Source organism: Camelus bactrianus, chromosome 1 (assembly GCF_048773025.1).
Source record: "Camelus bactrianus isolate YW-2024 breed Bactrian camel chromosome 1, ASM4877302v1, whole genome shotgun sequence".
In the NCBI taxonomy this organism is placed as follows: domain Eukaryota; kingdom Metazoa; phylum Chordata; class Mammalia; order Artiodactyla; family Camelidae; genus Camelus; species Camelus bactrianus.
The window spans coordinates 129,586,135-129,604,204 of NC_133539.1; the positions used below are offsets into that span (position 1 = coordinate 129,586,135).

General features: G+C 39.8%; 1 protein-coding gene across 9 annotated transcripts in view; it reads right to left on the minus strand.

Moving 5' to 3' along the window:
* The window catches only part of LOC141578906 (uncharacterized), a 203,937-nt gene that overhangs the window by 131,266 nt on the left and 54,601 nt on the right, over positions 1–18,070 (minus strand). For all 9 annotated transcript variants that reach the window (XR_012509805.1, XR_012509804.1, XR_012509803.1 and 6 more), the window contains 5 exons: positions 17,835–18,059; positions 14,632–17,218; positions 14,077–14,194; positions 11,555–11,663; positions 11,033–11,156 (listed from right to left, as the gene is read on the minus strand). The gene's annotated coding sequence lies outside the window, so the exon portion shown is untranslated. The remainder of the gene's footprint in view (positions 1–11,032; positions 11,157–11,554; positions 11,664–14,076; positions 14,195–14,631; positions 17,219–17,834; positions 18,060–18,070) is intronic.

Consider the following 18,070-nt stretch of genomic DNA (forward strand, 5'->3'; position numbering starts at 1 on the left):
TAAGTGCCTGTTTGTTAAGTGTTTCATGAGTGTTATAATACTGTTTACAACTTACAACAAACCCAGGAAGAAACGAATATTATAATGCACATTTCACAGATTCACCAACAGATTAAGGGAGGTTACACTCTAGTCCAAGGCCCTTTGGTGAGGAAATGGCGATTTAAACCTGTATCTGAGCCCAGGCCTGGGCTACATCACTCTCCAATCCACCTGTCCAATACACAAGTTTGCACAGGCCAGCTCTTAAATGCAATGTTTGCCACCATTTGTCAATGTTTGCTAATTACCATAAACTGCTCTCAGAAACCGCTACAGAAAAGACAGGTGGACCCACATCCCTGCCAACAAAGTAGAGGAATTCTGCCTTGCCTTCTCCTGTAATGTGCAGAAACCCTTCCCTACATCACCAAATTCAAATGTATGCTTCATCCGTGTTTATGTTTGCACACGGAATATTAAAGTAGAAGGTACCTGCAGTAATTCTATCTCGATTCCTTTCCAAGTTTCCAGATTATCCACAATCAGTCTGTGAATGAAAATACTACAATGTGAATGAAAATACTGCAACCATGTCAGTAAACAAATAATGCTGAAACCAAGTCATCAGCGGCTGCCGCCATCCCCCAGCGAGGACAGGCCTGAAGACCAGCCTCTACAGCCACTCACAACAGTGCCCTCTGAACAGAATGAGAATAAGAAAAGACAGGATACTTGCCCTAGATAGCTAGGTGCTTGTCTAAAGAATGAATCCAGTGAGCCCAAATGATACATAGAAAATCACTAAACTCTTTAACTTGACATACCTGGCTTTCTTTAGATAACAAACAATGTTTTATTGTTCCAACTACCTGGTCTTTGTTGTAAAGCTCCTATATATCCTAGCTCGTCCTCAACCTTTTGGGAGCAGTCCCTCAGAGCGATCTCTGAGGCTGTCATCCCGGCTTGAGTCCTCCCACCAAATAAACATAACTCTTAACTTTTAGGCTGCACATGTATTTCAGTCAAGAGTTTTGGACACCATGAAGGGACCCAGAGCAGACTTTCTCCACCTGAACTCTCCGAGTAACCGGAGCCTTGGTACCAGCAGTGGCCCTTTGTGCCCATCCACCTCCTCGGGGAGTCCAGATGAATTTGGGTGAGTCTATCTTGGTTCTCAGATCTCCCATATTGGGTGATAATCCTGAGTTTTATTTGGCGGTGTATCCAGGTACCTGGCCCTCCAGTTGAAAGATACTGGGGGGGAATAACCCACCAAGTGGAGACATACTGTGTGGGGCCTGGTTGAAAGATAACGGGAAACACCCATCTTTAGGAGACGTCCAAGGTGGGGCTGGTTGAAAGATACCAGGAAAATACCCAGTGGAGACATCCAGAGTGGGTCCATGTTGAAAGACACTGGGGTCAGGACTGAGTGGTTAGGTAAGAGGCTGGTCTAATGTTTTCCTCAATTTGGTTACCTCCATTGAATTTTTCAGAATAAAAGTAAAACTCTTATGAGGAACCTTTCAACTCCAAAAATGGGACCCTCTTCCTGGCTGGTAACAGTTTTCTCGGATGACTGAGAAACTTGCAGGAGTGGTATAGGCAAAGACTTCATGCCACAGATTTGTCCCTGCGGGAAAACCTACTAGCAATTTTATTCTGACAACCCTACCTTAGAATGGGGAATAGAACTTTCAAAAAAAAAAAAAAAAAAAAAGGAAGAAAGAAAAGGAAAAAAAGAAAAAGAAATGACAGATTGCCAGCCTCCAACTAATACCCCAGCCAGGTTTATATACATACAAAACTTACAAATTTAATTGGGAATTAAAAAAATTTCACTCTTAAAGTAACTAACCAGGCCTGATAAAAACATTTTTTGGAATTCTGGACTTATAAAAACCAAAACCCTTTTAGGGGGAACTTGGATTTCTCTTCCTGTGTCCTTGAAATATAAACGTTTTATCTTTCGCTGGGTGTTTTATGTGTGTGTATGTATGTATATATGTGTTTCCTTTTTGTTTTTAATGGAAAATTTGGACTCTGCCATGCAAAAGGTACAAGTATTGTGTACATATGTTGGCCACACAAATGAATTGGGATTCTCAACAATCCTTTGTACCAATTTTCAGGCATTTTGCCGTCTTAACCTTTGTTGCATCAGTCTGGACCATGAATTGCTTTACCTTTTGGAGAGTAAACTTTTGAATTTTATTTAGGCAGCACCCCTACTCTCATTTGGAAAAGCCTCTTCATCTTATTCGTTTAAAATCACTATATATATATAAATTGATGGCCATCTAATGGATCCCTTAATTTGGAAATTCTTTTAAATTGGTGAGAGTTGAAAGAGCTCTCATTATAAACAGCGGTTTTATTGGTACCTATTAAAATCAAGTTTAAAGGTAGAAAATATATCTAATGGTTAATCTAAGAACTTATTTTAAAAAAAACTGGTTTAAAAAGCTACATTTATGTTTTTCCTTTCCCATTAATGGTTTTAGAGATGTTAATAAAATCTTAGAATAATTAATGTTAATTAAGTTGAGTAACTGGAAAAAAGAATGTAAAAATGTCGAAAGATTTTTTTCTTAACGGAAAAAAAAAAAAAAGATAAGGGGCTTATCCAAAATGGGTAAATTTTTTTGATGGTTATTTTGAATGAGATAAATAAAATGGAAATTTTTTTATTTAGAGACAAGGTTTTAATACTACACTACGTAAAGTTAAAAAAAAAAGTGGCCAAAGAGATCACCTACTGCCCCCCAAAATTAAAGTTCAAACAAGTCCGTTTTATTTACCCCAGTTTAAAATGTATGTATTTATAGGGATAGATACATATAATATATTTAGACTGTGATATTTGATCAATGACTGGGGCAACAGACCAATTAATCAAATTAAAAGTTGAGAAGGGCCTAAGTTCTTTGGCTCAAACTTGGGGATCCCAGAGACTTTTCTATAAAATTAGATACAGTGAAAAAAAAAAAAGAAAGAAAAGAAAAGAAGAAAAAGGCTTCTGGCATTCCTTCCAGAAATAAAAATTATTGATTAAACCTAATAAATATTAAAATTAAAGGTATAAGGGTTACTAAAATTGAGATAAAAGTTTGTAAAATTGGTATGTTTAAATGGGCTTTATATAAACTTTTTGCTTAATTATATTGTGGGATAGATATGTTTCAATGTAGAATCGCTTCCTCTTCTTGGTATTACAAGGCTGGGCACATTTCTGTCTCTCAGAAAATATTAATTGAACAAAATAAAGGAAACCAATAGAGTTACATGAGCCGTCCAATATAATGTAAAACTAAAAACTAATATTCAGTGGCTAATAGAAAAATATAATAAGAGGTTTACCCTGGGTTTAACTTATAACTCAAGGAAAAGAGACCTTACTAAATGCCTTATGCAATCTTTGGAAGACAAGATAAATTGAACCTTAAAGTTTTAAAACATGGAATTCTTTGTTTACAGCTCTTCTCACTGATATAAAAAAGCCAAATAAGGAGATACAATTGGGCCTGCGTGACAGAGCAGTTCTCTGGGGAACTGGAAGTGTCTGTCATTGTCTTGCAGATCAGAAATGTATATACAGCAAACAGTGACCTAGAACTGAGCCTAATTAGCTCAATGAGAGAAAACTTAAGGCCAAAGAAATTTTTGGCATTTTAGAACCCAGAACTCTGATGGGTCCGTCAGACTTTGTCAAGAAATCTTAAATGTCTTTTTCATAAATAGTAAGCCTTAGTGATTTGAGCAAGCAAATTCAGCTTACTCCAACTATTATTATACCTATCTTATAAGTAAGCTATGTGAAAGTGAAGCTATGAGATCTCTAGCTTTGGTCTGTTTATAAGCCTGAGTACACATTATAGATGTGAGATACTTCTACTGCTAAAAAAATAAAAACAAAGTCAAAGAGCTCTGCTTAATTGACGTAAAAAGTAATACCTTACAAATTAAGTATTTTTAAAATAAAAACTGACTAAGTTGACCTTCAGGTTCACGTGAACTGGAAAATATTCAATATTAAGATAACACTTGGTATTGTTTAGTTTATGTATGTTCTAATTAATATAGACATCTTTAAAGTCATCAATATTAAGTATAATACCTTTACTGTACCTAGGTTTAATGAAAGTCAAATAAGATCCTGTTATATCTGTTACAGATTTGTTAAAAAAATAATAGTAATGTGGTGTGATAAAATTTGAAGTAAATTAAATGCAAATGAGAAGAGAATTTTGGGTAAATTTTTTTAAATATGTATTTAAAATGTATGCTTAAGATAATCACTAAATGTTTGGTATCTAAATTCTAGAGTTGTGGTAAATTAAGTTAAGTGATAGGATTTTATTTAATAGCTGTACCATTTTCAGATAAAATAAGATTGAAATATGAATTACTTAACATATGACTTCCTCTTACAGAGAAACTAAAGGTGTTTAGAAATATTAATAAATGCTTGGTGCCACTCTGAAATAGTCTCTATTATTAAGGGAAAGATCTCAGTATCCTAGGAAGGTAAGATAAATGTGTAAAGGAAGATATAAGGAATGGAATTATATTTTGTTAATGAAAAATAGTGACTTTGTCCTGAATCTGGTTACTTCTGAATGGAAGAAAAAATAAGGGACACACATATAAGAGTATAGAAAGCTGGGGAAGGATTGTGGAAGAGGAACCCTGAGGAAAGAGTTTTGTACGTGGTCAGAATTGGCTAAGTTTAGAATCAATTTGGTCAAAGTAAATGAATCTTAGAAGTAAGCTGGTACAAGACTAGATTTGGTTTTCTCTCTGTTAAGGGGACAAAATTTTCTTAAAATATTAATCCACCTTCAGTAACAAATTGTAAAGCTTCTTATGCGACTTAAGTGATCTGTTGTGCCTTTACCTTTGAAATATTTTCTTGTTAATGAGTAAGTACTACTTTACAGTGATCTATACGTTTATCTGACCAAGTGTTTTGAAAACTTTTAACAAGCTCCCCAAATATCAATTTCTCATTAAAATTCTTTTAGTCTCCAGTTAACTATGGGATGCTACAAAGGGTCCCTGAAACATCTCAAAGAGAGATTTTTAAAGTAGTAAGTTTCATTTGGCATGTTAACTAACATGGGAAGTATTGTCAAATGAATAGTAAATCTTCTTAGGTTATATTGTATGAGAAAATATTATTAATATAGATATTCTAGAAATTATATGGACTCCCTAACATTCTGGTATATCTGAAATGTTACCAGTCATAATTCTGGTTATTGTGACCAGGTTTCTTTATAGATTACAGTGTAATATTGTTTAACCATGCTGTTAATTCTGTTGTCATTTATAGGCAGGTAATTGTTTTCTTCTGATGATTTTGCAAAATACTCTCTCTTCAAGGAGATTTACTGATTTCTAATAAATTTCAAACTATAGCACTGAAATAAACTGGGTAAGAAATTTTAAAGGTCTAATGAAAACTCTGATTAAAAGAATTAGTTACGTGGGACTGAGTAAACTGATGAATATGGTTACAATTTTTGATTTTGTCTGAAATACTACTGGCTTTTAACCTGTTTACCAGACATAAAGAAACTCTTCTCCTTAAACTAGTTATGATTCACATCAATTTGATAAATTATACCTATGTAAGCAGACTTAGAACAGTTATCTTTTCTCTCTATCTGATCTCTCAAGAGACTAAAATCTTTAAGGTCCCCAGTGGCTCTATGAGATAAATTAGGAAGATCGTCTCCTAACAGGTATAGGAACCTCAAGGTATTTTAAGGACTTCAAAAAGAAAAGAATTTACCTAAATCTGTTAGGCAGAAATCTATGACAAGCCCTTGACGGGGCTTTCCTGGCCTTAGCAAACCTTATTAACATTCTAGCTTAAAAGTCCTTATTAAAAGTTCCAACACAGCCAATTTAAAAGAGCCTATATGATCAAATAATCAGACTTAACTTGTAAACAAATTCACCTTGATTTGACTATATTTGATAAAAATGAGGGAACTTTAGAGAGAAAAAGATTATATTTTAGTAGATATTAAATTCTCGTTTTGTTAATTGAGGTCTATATTTAGTAAGACACTTCCCAGATCATTCCTTGCTGTCATGTTACATTGCTGCAAAGTTTAATTGAATTATTAAAAGGACACTGTATGTTTCTTTCTGAAGCTTAGTAATATATCCTTGGGTAAAGATCCAATGCCCCATGACATGCGGCCAGGGGATTATACATACTGGAACAGGCATGACTTAAAAAACTGTCTCCAACATGAATGGAAGGACTCTATCAGGTACTCTTAACTAGACCATACACAGCAAAGCTGAAGGAAACTGACTTTCAGATTCATTTCCAATCAGAAAGAGCCCCTGCAGTGCACTGGCCTATAGAGCACTGCTCACCTTAAAACAAGGCCCAAATGGAGAAAAAGCTACCAGGCCAGGATGAGAAGACGACGACATGAGGTAGACAGCTGACCCAAGACACCAGACCAGGCCTGTATACCAATTACTTTGATAATTTCTCCTACCTTTGATTATGAACTACTCCAATTGTTAAGTTTATGGTAAATTACCTATGTCTAGTACTTCTGTGTTACCTTGGTGGGTTTCCCTACTCCAAGGCTCTAACTAGATAGCCCTCAGAAACGTTATTCTAAAAAGGAAATTATAGTTCTGTTTAGGCCACTGTTGATCTTACAAGGTGGGAGACCTCACCTGGCCAATTAATACCTGCTCGAAGCCTGACCATAAATACGAACTTTCTCGTAAGATCACTCAAACTCAGTCAGAAACACAAGAAAAATTTTAACCCAAAAATATAACTTCTTGACTATTAAATTCTTAATCGTGACTTTATTAACGTTACTAGCTCTATTACTTATATCCTGTCTATTTTATAAGATTGTTTTCTCTTACATTTCCAAAGTGTAGCTAGGCCTACAACAAGATTGATGATGGCAAATCATATTGAAGAAATACATAAAATTTATAACCCTGCATAAAATAATTATAGCAGTGTGATTCTAGGTATGGGAATGAGCAACGAAGGGTAAACATTTCCTGGATCATAACAGACTAGTAAGACAGGCCATCCAGAGAACTTTTAGTATCAACAGGGCCTGATAAAAACACCTAACACCTTGAATGGCAGGTCAGAAGTTTCTTCAACCTGAACTAGGAATGAAACTTCATAGCACCCTGGGACAAAATTGGTCATGAAATGTCTCTCAAATTATTGGTCGAATTTAGGACCAAGGGGGAGCACTGTGAATGAAAATACTACAATGTGAATGAAAATACAGCAACCATGTCACTAAACAAAGAATGCTGAAACCAAGTCATCAGCAGCTGCCACCATCTCCCAGGGAGGACAGGCCTATAGCCCAGCCTAGGCAGCCACTCAGAATGGTGCCCTCTGAGGGGACTCAGAGAAAGAAAGGACAGAATACTGGCCCTAGATAACTAGGTGCTTGTAAAAGGAATGAATTCAATGAGCCAAAATGTTTACTTCCTCCCATACAAAGAAAATCACTAAATTCTTGAACTTGAGATGCCTGGATTTCTTTAGATAACAAGCAATCTTTTATTCTTCCAACTCCCTGGTCTTTGTTGTAAAGTTCCTATATAATCCTAGCTCCTCCCCTACTTCTTGGGAGCAGTCCCTCAGACAGATTTGAAGGCTGTCATCCCGCCTCGAGTCCTCCCGCCAAATAAAGCATAACTCTAAACTTTCAGGCTACACATTTCTTTCAGTCGACAAGTTCCAGAATAGACACAACTCATCAATTCTGTAATGGAACACACTGGATCAGGAACCAAAAGCATGTTCTAGTCCAGAAAAACTATGGGACCCTCTTTCTTCCTGTCATTATACAATCCCACCAGAACTCATTAATTTGCTGTCTGCTCATCTGGCAACCAAACTCAGAGTAGAGTCAACTCAGCAGAGTGCCGTGCTGGGGAGAACACCCCGCAGCAGCATGGCTAGCTGCCTGCCCCCCGCACGCTCTGCTGACGCCTAGTGTCCTCCGTGGAGACCAGGCCAACAGAGCTATTCCCAACAGCTGCAAAGTCCCACACATTAAATAAAAGCGTTTTATTTTATACGATATGTTACGTATATAACCATCTCTGAAGACAGCTTTGCAAGAAGCCCAAATCTTCAACATTAATCTGCAAAGGCAAATGCTGCCCCCAGGGGAAAACAAGTCTTAAAACGATGCTAAGGCCTCCAAAGTCCTCTCCAGGACCATCAATCAAACTGCCTGCAAGCCTGCAGCTGCAGGCGTCTACATGTCTCTTTTTAAAGCAACCCCTTCCTACCTTCGTGTGCTACAATGTCCCTCTACGCCCTCCCATCTGAGGGTAAGAGCAGCCAATGCAGAACCTTGCAGGGAAGCACTGACAAGCCTGGACAAAGAGGATCAGAGCTAAACTAAGCCTTCTGATGACACGAGCTTGTCACTGTGTCATTTTACAGATGAAGATATATAGAGAGAGGTGGGGTGATCTTGCTCAAAGTCACACAGCTAATAAGTGGCAAAGTCTGTAACCCAGCTACAACCTCCGGTGTGACGCCCCTGCTGGGACGCCCACAGGGTTCTCTCGTGCCTGCCGGACCAGTCCTTTACTGTCACTCATAACCCACCACAGGGTCTGACACTAGCCTGCATTTTCAGACTCTTCACCCTCTAGTTTCTCAGAAACAAGGCTGCTCGGGACACTGTGTGACTTCCAGCTCCCCAAACCCTCCATGCTCAGGGTGGTCTTGCCTGTGCATCCAGCACCCTGCTCAGAGGCTCTTCCTCCCCTGCAGGAGGATGTTTCCACTCTCCACAGGGACACCCCCACAGGGAAGCCCTCTTTTCGCCCTCAGCATGGCAGGTGTCCCAGGCCACATCCCGAGCTGCCCCATTAGGACTGCTGGTGCCCAGATTTGCTAGTCAGACCAGCAGCCTCAGAGCCAGGGTTTATGCCCGGGTCACCCTGCAAACCTACTGCCCGCCATACAGCCCCCAGCCAGCAGGTCACCTGGAAGTCACAGCAAGTGCCCCACCCAATCCCGAAGTCTCTTCATTTGCCAGCACCGCTGATGACTGGTCTCCAACCTTTGGTCAGTTTTGCACAAAACAGCAGCTTCCACTGTGAAGCAGGGGGTTTTCTCTTCTGCTCACCATCCTTATTGGACAAGTCAAGGGAAACCAAAAGGCCTTTTCTCAACCCTTTTCTGATGACACCCTCCCACCTACAATATTCACATGCTCAAGAGCTTTGGGTCCACGTGGTTTTGTTTCCCATACGCTAAGTGGCTCAAAACACTGCGGGATCCTTTCTCTTTTGAGAGTATTTGTTTGTACTGAGTTTATCGGCTTTAATCACTTTTTGTGTCTCCCTTCAGTGTCCCTAGCAGTTGCCACTTCTTACTCCCTTCAGCAGCCTCCCTCCCAACATCTAGTCTAGGAAATCAGCTGTGATGAGTGACCCGGGGGCAGTCACAGAAGATGGAACTAAGGCACAGAGAGGCGACATAATTTGCCTGAGAAGATCAGCTTCAAGCCCCAACACTGTGTGTCACGTCCCTCTGTTTAACACTTATGCTAAACTAGTTAACTTTTCATAGATTATGGTTGTAAACAGATGAGGTATCAAAATACATACAAGGACACACATCAACTCTATGATGTTCATTAACTCCACTATTTTGTTTCTATTTATTTTATTTCTGTTAAAAAAAAATTAGGAACCTCTGCAGTCAATATAGCAAAATGTTAATGAGTTTTAAATCCAGAATGTAGAGGCGTAAGTGTATCATTAATCATGATTATTTGTATGCTCACAAAATGATTTGACAGTCTCTCTCCCCTCCCGCTACTCGCTACTGGCTCTCACCTGAGCTCCCAGACCACACATCAAACAGCCTTTCACTTTACACACAGCTGAACTCATCAGTTTTCCCCCAGAGCTCCCTCTGCAGCTTTCCCTCCTCAGAGCACAGCAGGACCATCACTTACCTCATTAATCCACCCAGAAACCTGGGCCTAACTCCATCCTACCTTCACAGACATCATTCATCCTTTCCTTTTTACCACCTAAACATGCCTGAAGTCTGTTCGTTTTTTCCCAGTGACTGTCCACTGACTGTCCCACCGCTCAGGTGGAAGCCACCAACACTGCACACCTGGACTCACGAGTCTCCCAAGTGGCCCCACAGCCGCTCTCCCATACTAGACACAAATGGGATATTGTCACTCCCGTGCTTTTATGACTCTTTTCAAACCTACTGTTCTTAGAAGAAACTCCAAGTTTTTCACCTGGTGAAGGTGTTTGCCATGAAACTTTGAGCTCAGGAACGGCAGGACCCCCCTCATTCTTGGCCCTCCCCTTTCCCCAAGGCCCAGCCCTCTCCCCCTCAGCCCCACCCTCTGGCAATGCGCTGGCTCAGGAGAACCTGCTGAGCTACACCAGCCTGTATTCTAACCCTGGTCTTGAGTTCTTAGCAAACTGCTTCACTTATCCATACAAATCCAAGGTAGATTAGAAAGATTTTAGATGTTGAGCTAGACTATTGATTTGGGGATTTTGCACTAGCAACCTGCAAGTACATGTTCTAATGATTCTGTCTTCTTAAAACCACACCCAGGTTTTAGTAGTATTTGTGGAATGTCTTCGGAGTAAAAGGGACTGTACTTTAACAGACTATATGTTTTATAACATGAACAACACGGACAGGGTCACAAATGGAATCGCCTCACAAGTGACAGAAGACAGGTGAGAGGCACAAAGCAACAGGTCTCAAAGATGGTAAGAGCAAAGTTGTTTCGCCAACCCCCCAAAAATTCCTGAAAGAACCAAAAATTCTGAATTTTGAAAGTAAAAGGCTATCATATATAGAAATAAAATAAATGATCCTCTTCATCAGTGTTTCAAGATCTGACTCCAGATATTTTAGCAGGCCATACTGAATCCTAGCACAGTAAAATCAGATGGACTAGTGGTGAGTGAGTTCCAGGAAAACGGCAGTAATTCCTCCACTTGTGTAAAGACATACACTCACCTGCCGAAGGTGAATGTAGAACGCATTCTGGAAAAATTTGGAAGCTTCCAGTGTCCGCTTCTGATTGGCAAGGACACCGACAGCTTGGGAGCATGCTTCTAACTCAGTCACCGGCATTCTTACACTGCAGGGGGAAAAGGAGGCCCTCAGTCGAGAGCAGAGATATTCCTGTCGTGTCTCCCAGGCCGCGCCTCGGGGACTCAGTGCCCTGCAGCAGCCCGGCCCCAGGCGAGGACAGACACGCAGCGTGGCCCACCCAAGCAGGAGGGGCACTGTGCTTGAGAAATCCCATCCCCGATGGGGGCAAGAGGGGCTGGTGGGGTTGAGTGAACGTATAAATGCCCACAGAAATATGCCTGCATTTATTCAAGTGATACAAGCAACAGTAGCAGGCTATTTAACAAAATTTCAATTTTCAGTGGAAATTTTGCCATTCCTTTCCACTTGTCCCCTGCACTCTGAGACAGGCTTAGGCTTTCTCACACCTGCAACTCTGAAGCAATAGTTGTGAAGTCATTTTACCTTGCTGCAAGTGTCCTCGCTCCCCGTGTCACTGTGTCTGTCCTCTCTTAACACAGTCTGATATCTTCCTGGATCTCTACCTGAGTTCCTTTCTCCTCCTCCTCAGATCCTGAGATAAAGGACAAGTGAAGACACATGACCAGAAAAGGCACTGTGGACTTGACCGAAATCCACAGTGACCCCCTAGGTGAGTGCTGCCCACCCCTTACCTTCGATTCTCAAGTTTCTGCCCAGGGTGACATCCAGCCCAGAGAGGTGGCCCAATTAAAAGCTATGTGGCTAGGGCACGGGGACATGTGCAGGAGCTGGTTCCGGGGCCAGGCCCCTCCCCAAGTCTGCTCCCCTCTCAACCGAAGCCAAGCTGCCAAGCACTCAGGCTCCGTGATCTGATGTCCTTCTCTTCTACTCTACTCCAAACCCTTTTCCTTTTCCTTTTTTCCCTAATTATCCCCAGCTGGAGTGATTTATCAATCGCAGTATCTAAAAAATTTCCTGCAGCCGAAAATGAGGTCTCCAGATATCAATGCCCATATGCTGGCTCCTGAAGAGAGCCGCTGGCTAGGGGGACCCTCACCAACACTCACGGGGCATCAGACATGTTCCAGGGTCGGCCACCCCCAACAAGAGTTTGCTGTGACCCCCTATGCCCGCACAGCATCCCTACTCACAAAAATATAGTTGGCCCACTTATCGGTTATTAAGAAGCAAAAATACAAAATTGCTCATGTTTCTTACTAAAATTATCTATGAAGTGGAAAAGGGAATTGTAATAGAAAAGAACAATTTTGACCCCATGTTAGGTCTGTTCCTTTGGCTTTAACCCTGTGCCCTGTTTTCTAGGCTCAGACTTGCTATCTCTGCAACATTTGTAAAAGAAAGTTGCCTTTAGACTGAAATATCTAGGACAGCCTCTACTCCTGGCCGTGATCTTGAAGGATGCTAACTAATCTGCACTTATGTAGAGATGGCAAGTTGCAAAATAGAGAATAACTTTGTTTTATTTTTGGAGGTTTTACAGGGGCAACATGATTTGATCCACATGGACAGCTGCAAGAACAGCGGATTCAAAGGACAAGCAATTCATACAACAAGAAGTTTCCAACAACCAACTGCAGCCCCACCCCTTTTTAGTATAAAAGGAGACACAATTCTGACTTGGGGAAAATGGTTCTCCAGGATATCAGTCTGCCATCTTTTGGGTCTGCCAGCTTTGCAAATAAAGTCACTATTCCTTGCTCCAACACCTCATCTCCCAGTTTATTGGCCTGTCATTTGGTGAGCAGAATGAGTTTGGACTCGGTAACAAAATGACTGCATTGGAGGTAGTATGTCTCCACTCTTTCCTCGTTTCCAATATGTAACATGCACATTATTTATGATCTAGTGCAAATAATTCATCAAAGACAACCACAAAATGAAACTATACTCACCCAGCTATCAACACTGAAGTCAAAACCTGTCAATTTTATATGCTGTTTAAGAACACAATGGAAAAACCTAACATAGAGATTCGATTCCACGGAAATATTATTATTTCTACTCCTTCAAAACTTTTTCTTTTCTATTCTATTTTATTTTGTTTTGCTTATTGAAAAGAAAATAAAAGTCAAATCATTTTATTTCACGTATTTTTGTTATAGCTACATACTTTACTACAAAAAGACTTAAATTGCAATAAAAAATTGTTCATATATTAGTATAAAGCTATATACACAATCAATGGGGATTAGGAAAGGAATGGACATTTACTAAAAATCCACTGCAATCCAGTCTTTTACAAGCATATCATGGAATATAAGCTCTATTATCCAGGGAGCCTCACCCACATTCTCACTACTGAGTCCCTTAGTAATCAACCACTAAGTCACCAGCATAGAACCATGTGATCAGTATTTTAGGAATAAATGAGGGAATTAGCTCATTCAATTCTAAAACAAAAACCCTAAAATAAATACTGAACTTATTTACAGATAAACAAAATTTGTCCCCAAAAACGTAAAGTTTCTTCCTCAAGGTCACAAAGCTAATAACTGGTAAACGCAAGATTTGAACTAATCTGCCTGATTCTAAAAACTAAGGTGGAAATCCCATTCGACTGGGGAGTGTCCAGCTGCACAGCCTATCACCCTATCTTTTTTCAGAGCTGGCCTTAGACAGCCTGAGACAGCACCCCATTCCTGTGGAACTCGAGGGCAAATGATAACAATAAGGATTTTATATCCAGCAGTTTCTTAGGTCTCATGTATATAAAGTGTCAGCAGGACAGCAGAAAATCTCTGGGAAACATGAGTGGGTCCAGACCTTTTTGCTGATTAGAAACTCAGTCTATCAGGATAGAGTGACCTTCCCATGAGAGGCCACATGGACATAAACTAAAGGCAGCTGAACAATGGAAACTAGCAAGACCCCGGAACTCAAGCAAGGGTCCCTGCCATCCCCCACCCAGTTGCCTCTTCATCCGCGTGGACATGAAGACAGAAGACCCGGGTTCTTGTCCAAGTTACACTATCATGGATTCTCACCCATAAAAAGGTACGACTCTATGCTGTCGTAAGTTCTTTCCAACTCAAATACGATGACACCAATATCTCAGCAGAATATCTATGTCTCCACTTCCCCTCTTCTAATAGGAGTCTATTTCTGTGGACAAAAAGCAGAAATCCAATTTAAAAAACCATGCAAGAAGCCAGGCGAATTTCTGCTTAAGAGACATTGCTCTCACGCTCAGGGAATGAAAACTCAGAAAAAGTGGTCCTTCTCCCTCAGCAAATGGGAGGTAGCCTGATTTTGTGTGTGTGTGTGTGTGTGTGTGTGTGTGTGTGTGTGTGTGTGTGTGTAAATCAAATATAATCATATCTGGGACGTGTACAGATTATTTTTAATTTCACTGTAATTTCATGGGGATGAGCCAACATTTAAAGTAATTTGAATGTAGTGTTCTGAGACAGACTCAGTCTCTTTTGGTGGAGGAGGTGAAAGGGGAGAGTAAAGGAGGAAAGAGGTAAATGAAGCAAAGAAGTAAGAATACTGCTAGGGAAAGGCAAGACGTTAATTTTGTTCCTCATTGCATCACATACAAATTAGGGACTGGCTTTCCCCCGATGTCTTATCGAGCACTGAGTTGCAGACGAAGAGGCGACAGCCCATTTCTCACTGAGATTGTGACTGTACGTGGCATCTTATAGACACAAATCATTTACCCTGAGCAAACACTCTAGCAGCAGGCTGTAATTCTCCTGTTTTGAGAGACAAGAAAACAGGAGTTCAAAGCGGGTAGATAACTTGACAAAAGTCAGAGGACCAGTAAACAAGAGAGGATGAATTCAAACTCAGATCTGAATGCAGAGTCTCATCTTCCCACTCCCAGGGCTGGAAAATCCTTAACACACAGGCCCCCAGCTCCCCTGCAGTGTTCCTGGCACCAAGCATTTCCCATGGTAATGGTCTCCAGTTCTCACAGACACAGCGCTCTGTGCAGCCAATGACCTTGATCAGACCTTGATCATCTACCTGCCACGCCCACCAGGCTTCACCATACAGGCAGGAAAGCTGGCTTTCAAGTGCATACAAAGCCACTCTTGGTCTAACCTGGGCTCTTCTGTGGCTTCTCCAGCCTAAAGGCACCCATGAAAGTGCTCACAGTTTGTTCGTGAGCCACACTTCCTATCTCCATCTGTGTCCCCACCTATACTACTTAGCTATGAACATTTTGAGAATCTTGGAAACAAATTTTAAAAAACAGAAAAGAAAGGATTCTGGAACAAGTACTTAATACTTACAATTTTAAATGACAAGTTACAAAGTGAGTATTGACAAACCGAATCTTCCTTTCTAAATGTCAGTTTTAAGCATTTAAAAATATAATAGCAAAAAATTCTCACTTAAAAAATTAACAAAAACATAAACAATAATCTGGAATAAATTCAAAAATAATGCCCATATTCTAAATGGAGAAACTTCAGGACTGTACTGAGGGTTAAAGTAAGAGGTATGAATGTAGAGACATAAACATATTGCATGGAGAAAAGCAGTTTTGTTAAGATGTATGTTCTCCTAAGAATAATTCAAAACTTACTAAAAAATCCCATGAAAATTCCAATCTGATTTTTTTTAACTTGAACAAAATATTTTGGAATTCTTCAGGAATAATAAAGTCATAATACTTGACAAGAAAATTTGGGATGGAAGAAAAGAATCAAAAAAAATCAGACTGCCAGTTATTAAATAAATTTTTACAACATGTAAGATATGGTGCTGGAGTAAGGAAAGGAGATTGACAGAAGGGAACCATGAGCTCAAAAAAGACTCTAGTGTATGTAAGTATTTTGTACAGGTGGGATTTCAAATCAAAGAGAAAATTATGAATTCGATAATTGTCCTGGGACAGAGAATCACCTGGAAAGAATAAATTCCATTCCTGTCATAATGACCACAAGATAAATTGCAGATAGCGATGTAAATATTAAAAAGTACTAGTAACAGCAAATACAACTCTTTGCTCTTATTAACTCAACTTCTCCTCACTATAACATGTACTATTATAATCTCCATCTTAGAGATTAAATAAACCTACAGAAGAGATTTATTCCATTATAAGAGAGTATTTCTAAGAATAATGTCAAAGATAATACCCATAAGGAAGACATTTACTATCCTAAGAATAGTTTGAGCCACAACAAAAATCAAAAAAATTCCTGAACAACATGAAAGGAAAGAAATGACAAGAAAAAGCTCTGTGATACATGTTGATGAATTCACGAAGTTAATTTTCATAACATACAAAAAGCTGTCACAAAGCAACTAGAAGCTCCCTCACTTAAATGTGGGCAAAGGACAAAAGGAATCATTCATTTTAAAAAAGTCAAATGGCTAATGAGTGAAAAATGCTCAAAACTTCACTGGTCATCAAATGCAAACAAAAACAATGAAAAAGCACTTTTGCTTATCATATTGGCAAATATTTTTAAGATATACTAGCTAGTGTCCATCTGTGGGAGAACAAATCATGAGCGACTTTTTCAGAGGATGACATATCAATGGATTTGTAAGCTCTGAAAAACGTACATACACACTGACTCAACTCCACTTCTAGGAATCGTTTCCTTTAGGAAAAAAAATCAGTCCAAAAAGATGTACCCATCAGGGCATTTACACAGCACTGTTTACAAAGGTGGGAAGAAAAACTGAAGTGAAATCATATCCAGCGATAGAGAAGTGGTTACATAAGTAATTGTGCATTTTTTCATTCCCCAATGGAGAAGGAATTTCTAGTCACTTGAAAGGAGTCTGTGGTGAATGTAAATGTCACATCCAGGGACTAAATTTCCAGAAGCCTTAACTAAAGAAATACACATACAAGATCACAGGAATGTCTGTACAAGAAGGATGCAACTCAAACATTCTTTCTGGCAGTGGAAAATGGAGAAAACTTAACTGTCCACCATCAAGACAATGATGCGGTAAATCAAGGTGAGCTGCGGGTACTGAGGGAGCCGGCGTTTCGCCGTGGTCCAGGGCCTTGTCCACAGCACTCTCCCACCAAATGTGTCCGTGGACAAGAGACGACACCCGCACATCAGGAGACCCCTCCAATCTATCTGAAAGGGCCGGGTGAGTCTGGAGTGGGAGAACGTCCATGATATACCCCTGAGTGAATAAATCGAGCTGCAGAAAAACATATAGTATGGTCTCATTTTTAAATAAAGCATATATACACACACCTATACATTGATTTCTCATATGTGTATATATATGTATCTCATAGGCCTAAAGGTCATGAAATATATATACCAAATTTTCAACAGCTTTTACTCTCAGGAAATAATGGGAAGGGAGTTAGGGGCCTTCCTGTACCACCAAAGTTCTCTTTTCAGTATTTCAGTTAAGTATACTTGGAATTTAAAAGTTTATTTAAGTCCGAAGTAAAATGGACCATGCCTCCATAAGACAGAATGCTACACTGGTCTTTAAAAATCATGCCAGGGGAGATAGAATATTGTAGAAAAACATGTAATAAGCCGAATGGAAAATGGAGGTCTCCGAACAGTAAACAGGGACAGAGTGCTCACTCGTTTTTATGACAGAGAAGATACACACTAACGAAAAGAACAGAAAATAAATGTTAAATTGTTAATTATTATCTCTGAGTAGTGGGACCAGGATAGAATCTTTTGCCCCTTTTTTCAGACAGATTATATTAAATGCACATTATTTTTCATCTGAAAAAAGCATTTTTAGACGTGTAGTACCACGCAGTGGGGAATAATACATGAATACTTACAGAAACAAGTAACTAGGAGACACCGCAGCAGCGCCACACAATGTAGAACGGGCAATCCTGATTAACACCGCTCAGTTACATAAGGATCCACAAAGTGCGAGCACCTGCTATAACAGGGCGTGGTCCTCTTCTATTTGTCAGTTGTGTCTTCAGGGCTGAGGCAGTTCTGAGCACGGCCAGTGTCAGTTCCGGTGTCTGGATGGATGCTACTGGAGGTGAGGGCACCTGCAAGCAGA